At 34.0% G+C, this 11,237-nt stretch overlaps 1 pseudogene; it reads left to right on the top strand.

The window, feature by feature from the left end:
- The first annotated feature begins 6,168 nt into the window (after window positions 1-6,168).
- LOC149162567 (putative CCR4-associated factor 1 homolog 7 pseudogene) lies at window positions 6,169-6,702 on the top strand (annotated as a pseudogene).
- Window positions 6,703-11,237: the final 4,535 nt, after the last annotated feature.

Raw genomic sequence — 11,237 nt, forward strand, 5'->3', positions numbered from 1 at the left:
GCATGTGACATGCTCACGACTTTGCAACATGTATTTTTAAACGAAAATTAAGCTGAATTGTTCTCTATCAAAACAAGATTTTTATTGATGGAGTATTATTAGTGACTTGTAATGTTTAATTTTGAAAAATAAATATTTATTTTTCAATATTATTAAAAAGAAGGAGGGGAGATAGAAGGTGAGAGGGAAGGAGAGAGAGATGGTTTTGGGCAGAGAGAGAAAGGGAGGGAAGAACAACACCATAAAGAGATAAAGGTGGAGAGAGAGAAGGGAGGGAGGAGAGAGAGAGGGAGACAATGAAAAAGTTGGAGGGTAAAAAGAGAAAGTGAGAGTAAGAGAGAGGGTGATGAGGGGGAAGAGAGAGAGGGAGGGAATAACAAAGACATATATAGACAAACATGGAGAAAGAGTTTGAGTGGCAAGGGAGAGATGGAAGGAGAGAGAGAGGGAGAGAGGAGAGGAGCAAAGAGAGAGAGAGAAGGGGAGGAGAGAGAGAGGTAGATAAGGGTAAGAGAGAAAGAGGGAAACACAGAGATTGGGGGGTGGCAGGGGGAGAGAGAAGGAGAGAGGGAGGGAGATAGTGACATAGGTACCTAGTAGAGAGATGGATGGAGAGAGAGAGTGACGGGGGAGAGAGTGAGGGAGGTGGGAGAGAAAGGGTGTAATGACCCACCTCGAGTTATAGGGAACATAGAAATTTTAGGGTGCATACGAGACATGCATATGATAGCTACATATGTGTGTATCACATGCACTACATTAGTATATGTGCTAACCATTTATGAAAAGTCCAATGAATGAATTTTTGACATACTAAGTAAATACCTAAAGTTGCTAGAATATAACGAACATATTAAGGCAGGTGACTTGCTATATACACCACCATGATAACATATAATTAACACATTATTCATAATAAAAGTAAATTCGTAGTATTATATAAAATTAAAAGATAACTATAATATTATTAATTATGTTAACTAAATAAAAACTATAACACAACATTGTATTAATTATTGACAATTATTAATTATATTAATGAAATTATGTATTAAACAAAATACAAAAGAATTAAAAGAAATATATATTAACTAAAAGATCCATATGTTATATTATCTAAAGGAAAAAAATAACAAGGAGCAAAGTATATAATATATACTAATTATGAACTAAAAGAAAATAAAACATAAAAAGACCCACTATGCAAACTTAACCAAATCATATATATATATATATATATATATATATATATATATATATATATTTATATTATTTTATGAACATACGATAAAGTCACATAGCATATATGTGGTCTATGAATACAATAAGAGTTAAAAAGAACATGATTTCAACCATAGACAGAAGTGGCGGATGCCTTTTTAGTTGTAAACCAAAACTTATCACCTTAACCCTTCACTGAAGGAATTTGTAACGTGAAACCACCGCTCTGATACTAGATTTAACACCCTAGGTAAGATAATAATAGAAAATGATGAAATTTAACTTAACAGTGAATTCATAACCAAAATTTAACAATTCATAGAAACTCTAAGTTTGGAAAATTAACAAAATTTTAATGAAATTTATACTCATAATATCAAGAGAAACTAAAATTCAACCATTGATTTACAAGTACTTACCTAAACTCCATATAACTGGGGAAGGGATCTCAATAGATCCTGAGAAGGTAAAAGCAATCATTGAGTGGCCAATACCAAAAGATGTGCATAAAGTGTGAAGATTTATGGGTTTAGCCGGATACTATCGAAGGTCTGTAGAAGGATTTTAAAAAATTGCAAAGCCTATCACAACCCTCTAGTGTAAAGGAATTAGGTATGAGTGGACCAAGGAATGTCATAGAGAATTCTCTGAACTTAAAAGATTGTTTTATTGTCTATTGGTATTCAATAACAAAAGTGTGAATAAGGATTTGGATAAATATAAAAAAAGAGCTTCCATTTTCCATGGATTGGGAGGAGCTCAACTAGAACTATACCATTAATCAAGTGTTCCAACATCACCCTCCCTAAAAGGTAGGCTGGTTAGAGAATCAAGAATATCCACTTTCTTTGCCCATCATTAGTGGTCAAAGTATTTGGAGACTTACATATAATAATTCTCTATGGGGCCAAGAGATGACCTCCAAATATCTATTAGGGTGTTCTATCGGGGAATATTCAAGATGCTAAAAGAAATTTTCTAAGACATTTCCATAGTTTTGAGAGCATTCGTTGAAGCTTTCTTACATGTCAGTGATTGAACTATTTGGAAAGTTGGAAATGGGAAAAATCCAAGATAAGTGAGGACATGTAGGAAGGAACAGATGGGTCTTACAGATTATCATAGGACCTCCTCGAACATCTACAAGACCAAAGTAGTCTTGATGGGATAAAAAATATTGGGATCATAATAGGTTGGGCAAGAAAGGATGGAAATCCGAAGTAGATCTTGGTTTTGAAGGATATTTCACGAAAAAATGGTGTTTCTTTGTCAAATAAAATTTTCTCCAATTACATAAAGTTAGTTGAGTAAGAAGAGACAATACAAGTAAAAAAACTTATAGGGGATATCTTTACAAAGGCTTCTAGTGTACAAAATTGACCAAAATTTGAAAAAAAATAACTCCACAATTCATAATAAAGGATGGATTTTACTATAGTTTAAATGAATATTCAATATAACTAATTTTTTTCCGTAAAAAGAGATTATTATGGAGTTCTTTATTTTTCTTCCTCTTTAATAGTGCTTTTAGTATTTCTAAATGCACTAGTGCATAATATAATTAAAGGCATTAGAGCATAAACAAATGTCCAGGGCACTAGCGTTTCTTACATATTTTATGCATCTACACATAACTTACTAAAACGCATCAGAACGTGCACAAAATTGAATGCATCCATTCTTATGAAAACATTTTACTAAAACGCATCGGACCATGCACAAAATTGAATGCATCCATTCTTATAAAAACATTACACACTAGATACGTCTTTTTTATATGATACAACAGTTGCCTTTTCATATAAGATATTGGTATAGTTACTAATATTATGCCCCAGATCATTTTGTAAAGCACACAAGTGCACACATTTGAATATTTGAGGTGAGATGTTGATGTTTATCTTTGTTACTAATTTTGAATATTTAAGGTGAGATGTTGATGTTTATCTTTGTTACTAAGAATTGATATGTATGTAAATTTGCCACACTCGTGCACATGTATATTTATGACACTGGTGCATATGAATATTTATCATACTCGTGCATATGTAAGCTATGCACACTATAACATTTTATAGAGATAAATATAGAGGTGCATACATCCTTTAAAATAGTAGCATTTTCAAATTTTTAATCATGAGTGTGGTATTCTAAATACTAGGCACTGAGGTTTGTTATGTGTTAAAATGGGTTAATCTCTCTTTTATGGAAAAGAAGGTTGAGTGAGTTCAAAAAAATGCAACGTACCGAATGCAATAGGAATATATTTAAATTAAATTTTTTTTAACCATTTCTCAATTAATGATCTCAAAATCAAATAATTTTTATAACAATATTGGTTTTCATAGGTTAACTATTGTGTTTTTATACAGCTTGAGTGGGCCTAATGGTTAAGAGCATGTGTTTCCTCCTAAGAGGTCACAGGTTCAAAACCAGAGGGGGGTAGAGTATGTATGTCTTTGTAGACTTAGCAGTCAAATCGCTGCGTGGAGGTGGGTCCCTTGTCCCACAAACAAGGGGGTCTCATACACCAATTTGGTGTCTGGCTTGGCTGTGACCTTAAAAATCGATATTATTATTATTATTATAATGGTTACATTCATGCTTTATTCAATAAATTGCAATTTCGTTATTTGTAACAATTATTAGGAGGATTTTGAGGTTTAAAATAGGCTTCTAATGACAATATTGGTTAAAATAACAAAATAAGAAATGTGAATTTAAAAAAAAAAACAAAGATATTTTATTTTATTTTATTTTGGGTTTATCTTCTTACAAGTTTACTCAAATGTCAAGTGTAACCACCCATCGAGTGACACTTTACATATTTTTGAGCAACCTTCCACTAAATATTTTGAAAATAAGTAAAATGAAACATGTTTTTCATGTATTTTCAATTTTTCCTATATGGATCTACTCAAGAGTATCCGGAGTGGATACTTAATTCCACATCCAACAGGTACATTTGAGAAAACACGTAAGGATATAAGATGAAAATAAAATTAAAAAATATGGTTTTCTTCTTTTCCCGTGAAAAATATTTACCCCTTGGAATGACATCATCATCTTGAATCTTATTGGTCCTTTAAAGTTGATTTTGCTAATACAATTTTGTTTTAATATCTATTGTTTAACTCAAAATTCCCCTAATGGTAAATCATCTATATATTAATTAATCAACTATGCAACATTTTCCTACATTGGAAATGCAATAATATAAGAAAGAAATGTTATTATATATAAATAAGAGATTCAACATCATATAAATAGAACAAAAAAAAGGTCCAAAATAATCATAATGCAACCAATACCTAATTGTTACACTTATTGATAACCTATGCACATCAAATTCACACAATATGTCCAATACAATAAACAAAAAGTTAATAAGTGTTATAGTTATTGGTAACATGTTCTCATGTAATTATGATAATATGCCATGAGTTAGAAATAATTAATTCCTACTTTTCTATGGTTGTAATTCTCCATTTGAGGAGTTTGTTCCTACATAATAGGAATTTAGTTTCTCCTAGTTTTGTGTGTGGTTGAGAGAATCTCTCAACCACACTACTGTACGTCTAAGATAGCATTCCTATCTTGAGACTATTGATTGTATAAATATGTGTGTAATTTCCTCATTCAAATTAATAGAATATATTATTGAGTGTCTGTAATTTTATCTTGGTATCAGAGCCTGAGGGCTTGGCCCCTCGTGGGCTTGGCCTCTCTTGGGCCAAGGAAATAAAGAGCTTGGTTTTCCAATCAATTTTTTTTTTTTTTTTGGGTTTGTCCATCATCAATTATACAACGTGGAGGTGGTGTTGGTAACCAGGTCCTTGGAAGGCACAGGGCCAGGTCCCTACGTACTTTCATTTGAAAGTGTGCTTGAGGTGGCTGTGGCATGAGCAGAGGATGCTACATGGTATCCTGCGTGCCTAGAATGGTGTGAATTTCCAACAGCGTGCAGAAGTACTCAGATCAGATCTGATTGTTGTGCGTAGTGGGTTGAGAAAAGCCATGGAGCACTGATTGGGTTTCCTATCCCCCAGTGAGGATGAGGTGGAGGCCGATCGAGGCCACATGGAGGAATCGCTTGCCCAACCTTGTGGCATAAAGATCCGACTGGATCTGTGGAGTTGACTGGTGCGCGCTGTGACCACCAACGTGAAGTTGCACAGGAAGAGGCCTGATTAGTGATAAGGTTGTTTCTTTGTGTGGAAAGTCGTTGTCTGCGGTCTCTGTGTGTGGAAAGCTGCTGGGTTGTGCTAGAAATCACGTGAAATTGGTGAGCTATTGATATGCTGCGCTTATGAATCTGAGCATGAGGGCTACTATGACTTGCTATGATGTCTGAGCCAAAGTATTGTGTTGTAATGGTTATGTGGCTGAAAAGCCTTGTGGTGTGAAAGAAACCTCGAGAAATTGAGCAAAATCGGAAGAGCCTTCCTCCCATGTTCTTAATCAAACACTGTGTGAGCATCATTGGATCACTGTTGTGGAGTCGCTCTCGATTGTAATAGCGGTGGATACGTGCCATCGTGGAGATCGTGGTATTGAAGCAGTCATGCTCCTATTAGTGCCCATCTTTGTGCTCGAACTAGTTTTGTGAACTCTCCTTCCTCCGAGTTGCCCATCAATTTGGCTGTAGACGGAATTCGGGTCCCTTCTTTCATGTGGACTTTCACGTCAGTGGAGTGCCTGTTCTGGTATACTTCTCTGCATTGGAGGTCTTGGGGTTTGATTTTCCTCGTTCGCTCCTCGAAGCCCTTGGCCGCTTCCCATTTACAATAACTCGTGTTGTTGCGGATTTGCACATGGTGTATGCTGCCGACCCAGAGGAACCCCAGATCGTATATTCTTGTGACTGTAACAAAATAATTCTGGAGGGTTTCCACTACGCCGAGGTTGAGGCTTGGGATTTTGATCCAGATCTATGTTGTTGTTCGATTCCGCAAGCTTGGGGAGATCAGGATCTGCTGTTTGTTGTAAATGTCGATATTACCCAAATCAGATTCCATTCATATTAGGGAGGTATGGGCCGATAATCTGGAAGAGGAGTTTAAATCTGATCAGGGAAATTGTTGATGACTACCCTCTGATAGCCATGGACACAGAGTTCCCTGGCATAGTTGTGCGACCCGTGGGCAAATTCAGGACCGTCCAAGAATACAATTATGAAACCCTAAGGTCAAATGTAGATGTATTGAAATTAATACAATTGGGGCTGACGTTTTCTGATGAAGATGACAACCTCCCAAACTGCGGCACAGACAGATACTGCGTGTGGCAGTTCAATTTCAGGGAATTCAACATCTGGGAGGATGCTTACGCCTCCGATTCCATCGAGTTGCTGCGCCAGAGTGGCATCGATTTCAAGAAGAACAATACGTGGACTCTCACCGCTTCGCAGAGTTGCTCATGTCATCTGGGATCGTCTTGAATGAGAACGTTCGATGGATCTGCAGCGTGGTGAGTAGCTGAATGTGTAGGAGAGTGGCCGATTGTGTTGGTGAACATGCTCATCATGTAGGTGAGTGAGATGCAAAGGCAGGGGCTTCTATTGTTGAGGGAAGAAACCAGCAACTGCATTATTTGTTCAAGGAGGAGAGAAACTTTGTGTTCGAGTTGAAGGGAGAAGCATGGTTTTTTTGTGCATACTTGGGTAAACGTTTTTTTTGGAGAACTATGTTTTTTTGGAATTTAAATTGATATACATATTGAGATTAGCCACCTCAATATGAAGTTATTTTGTTAGAATTGGCTATTCTAACAAGTGACAGGTTCATGGAGTTCCAAGAATTTATTTGACAAAGATGCCCAAGATGTCAACTATGAAATGATGGGATAAAGGAGCAGCAACAACGTTTATGGTGGAAAACAAAGTAGATGTTTGTTTGAATTAGTGTGGTTTGTGGAATAGACTCCCTAGCATGTTATAAACAAGTCCAGTTGTTGTAATGGTCATTGTATGTACCCAGAAACTTCAAAATGTTGAATGAAATGTAAGCCTTTTAAAGGTATTTGAAAGTTCGTGGTGATATTAAAACCACTTTGTAATGGATTGCATGTGTGGCTGGTTGGTGGTGAGCCATAAACCATCCATAGAGCCTTAGTGGCTACAGAATTTGCCCGAAGGTGGCACATTTAAGTTCCGGATTTGCTCGGTGGTGGCAGAGCCTTAGTGGCTACAGGATTTGCCTGGTGGTGGCAGATCGGACTTGCCCGGTGGTGGAAAAGCTTTAGTGGCTACAGGATTTGCCCGGTGGTGGCAGATCGGACTTGCCCGATGGTGGCAGAGCCTTAGTGGCTATAGGATTTGCCCGGTGGTGGCATATTGCCTGAGTGGCTAACGTGTACACGAGAGCTTTGTGCTCATAGGAGCAGGTGGACTGTAGTAACACCTGGCTCACGATCTCAGATATTGGTGTGTCTGAGCATAAGAGGGTTGGTGCACTTTTCTATCTGACAGTTGCATCAAAAGGCGCAATCAATGCAATTGTTTGCAATTGTTATTTGGACATGAATATTTGGCTTAGAAAGGCACTGATCTCTCTTTGTTTTTGGGAAGTTCTGCACATGCAATTCGCCCGATGGTGGTGAATTTGTAGGTACATATATGCAGTGATAATGGTCGAGAGAATCATGTATGCACAAGGACTAGCGGTTGCAGCGGTTGGTACCCTTACATTCCGATGGATGGTTTCTCTTTTATGGACGTCGACATATTTTTTGTTATGTTTGACCACAACCAGACTTTGTGAATCACTATCATGACAAGTAGTCATTAAGGGGGGGAGTTAGAAATAATTAATTCCTACTTGTCTATGGTTGTAATTTTCCATTTGAGGAGTTTGTTCCTACATAATAGGAATTTAGTTTCTCCTAGTTTAGTGTGTGGTTGAGAGAATCTCTCAACCACACTACTGTACGTATAAGATAACATTCCTATCTTGAGACTATTGATTGTATAAATATGTGTGTAATTTCCTCATTCAAATTAATAGAATATATTATTGAGTGTCTATAATTTTATCTTCATGAAGTACATTAAATAAAATATTTGTTTTCATAAAGAAATATTTAAAAACATTCAACTTGTAGTAACATTCAATTATATTGATTTTCAATCATTACTACTAGCTATGTGCATGCCTTTGTACTTGGGTTATTTAGCCTAAAGTGTTCTTGATCAATTTTTTTTTAATGTTCCATCTATAAACATAGAAAAAAAGTGTATAATCATATCTATATCTATATAGTAGAATTACATGATTACATAAATAAAAAAATGTACCATAGAAGTAAGTGATTAATAAATGATACGCATTCTTTCGAAACCATAATGCATACCTTTCTCAAAATATTTTTTGTTGGCTCCACCCCATACTTTATTTCTTGCATGTTTAATTATACATCATGAAAATGCATAGATATAATTAATATAAATGTTTTTTTGTTGTTCCATTTATCATAGAATGAGTGAAGTTAAACAACATAGCTAATTACAAATTGTTCAATTAACCCTTTATACTTCAATATATATACTCATAACCTTTGCTTAACCCAATGTTGAACAATTCTTCAGTTAGCTCTTCTTTGTATGTTAGTACCTATTAGGTGACATCCATGGAAGACAATAAATTTTATAACTACATATATAATAATCACAATGTTGGCTTGTTGGGGCTGACCCAGGTTCGGAGTTAATTAGCCAAATAAATCCCAGCACTACTAGCCCTTTTGGCAAGAATCCACGGATGACAGATTGAGGTCTCACTCGAAGTAGTATGGGAGAGTGTTGGAACCAGATTTCTCCCTAGTAAAAAAACTTGTTAAATGTTTTTAAAATACATACATATTTAATTTATATATTAATTATTTTAACAAAATAATAATAAACGTTATAATTTAATTCATTTTTTAATTTTTTTAATTTTAACCATTTAAAATATATGATTAAATAAATAATTTGATATTTATAATAAATTGATATCATTAACATTTATCAACCATGTAATTTATTTATATAATTAAAATTTTATTATTTCATATATTTTTATACCATATTACACCTCCTTTTCTTTAAATAAATCCCTTTCATTCAAAAATGGAATTTCATAATTAAAATTTTCATTTTGATTATGAAATAATCTTTAGGCAACATGGTCGTCTCAAAGATGAAAGAGTTGTTCAATTAAATAATAACAAATATCAAATTACTATGATCGTCCCGCAAATGAAGAGATATTCAATCAAATAATAACAAATGTCAAATTAGCAGGTAGATTTTTTATAAAATATAACTCTTGCATGTGACATGCTCACGACTTTGCAACATGTAATTTTCGTTGAAAATTAAGTTGAATTATTTTCTATCAAAACAAGATTTTTATTAATGGAGTATTATTAGTAACTTGTAATGTTTAATTTTGAAAAATAAATATTTATTTTTCAATATTATTAAAAAGATTTTTTTTTAATTATTTGATGGGATTATAATTTAAAGGTTTTGTTGCAATTTTTTTATAACACAATTTTATGTGGATTATTACCTCATATACTTTATGTTATAATTTATGGATATTGTTTAATATTAGATGTCATGTGGATAATTGCGTCACATATTTTATGTCATAATTTATGGATATTGTTGCAATATTGACGCATGATTTATAGATATTTGTGCAGTGATTGCTTAGTCTAAGACAAAATAACCTTTTTCACCAAAATCTAACAATACAATTTCTAGCCAAAATATGTTTTTTTGTTGTTTAAAATCTATTTTTGAATGCATAAATAGATTCAACACCCTAAAAAACTATAGGACACTAGAATTATATAGATTAAACGAATTAAATTCAATACACTCGAATTATATAGATTAAATAAATTAAACTCAAGTTTTTTAAAATCTTTGTCAAATTTGGTTTAACCAGAAAAAATGTCGTAAAAAAGGTCATTTAAGGTCATTTAGTCTATAAGCTAGACAATGCCCTTTTTTAGTCTTAAATTATCCTTGAAAATAGTTCATACTCATGTAAATAACATAACTTTGGTGTGAAAGAGGACGGTGGAAAAGGCCTAAAGAAGCTTGGGAAGAACGGTTGGAATCGGAAAAACATTTCATTTTGGAATGTGATGCATTCAAAGACATCAGAGAAAGTTACGAGAACATGTTAGCATCAGTTTCTTTGCATTGTCTTTTTAGCTAGCCGATTGTCGGAAGATTGGGCCAGCTCATCATCAATTTGAATTGGAAAAGGATTGAATTGCAAAAAGCGAAAAATAGGAAACTAATGGTCTCGAGGGGATTGTTGGAAGATTGGGCCAAGTGATCATCAATTTAAATTGGAAGAAGATTGACTTGCAAAAAACTAAAAACAGGGAACTAATGATCTCATAGACTATTTTGAGTCTCGCCGACCTTAAAATATCATTTCATTTTGTGTCAATTACTTTTCACCATAATTAAAGCAAATCTTTGCATAAAAATAGATGAGAATAAATGTAAATAAATATACTTACCATAAGTTACTTCCCACTATCATTTATATTTTTTTTTAACTCTAAATATATAGAGTTACAAATGATTTCTATCGACCAAAAACTCTAAATATATAGACTTAGAAATAATTTCTACCGACCGAAAATTATACAAATCCAAATAAACAATTAATTATCTAGTTCATATTGCAGTTTATTAGTTTCTGCGGAAACAAAACTATAAGATTCATCCTGCTTAATCATTATTATTAATTTAACATCGACATATATAAATTATAATGTTTTATACAATTTACACGGCGCAACTTCCTACGTTTCCTTCAAATTACTCTCTTTTTAATTAACTTGAGCCAGGTTGGCAACTTTATTTGACACGTGCCTTATTGACGCAAAAGAGTCATTAAACTAGTCCTTTTAAGGCCAACATTTCTCTTCTAGTCGAAATTAGTCATTTTGCTAATTGAGTACGTATAAATCGGAGTCATGCAAGAGCATATGACTGGTTTCGCCTT

The sequence above is a fragment of the Pinus tabuliformis genome, chromosome 5_2 (assembly GCF_031772625.1).
Source record: "Pinus tabuliformis cultivar Carrire ecotype Pingquan chromosome 5_2, CPIR1, whole genome shotgun sequence".
In the NCBI taxonomy this organism is placed as follows: Eukaryota; Viridiplantae; Streptophyta; class Pinopsida; order Pinales; family Pinaceae; genus Pinus; species Pinus tabuliformis.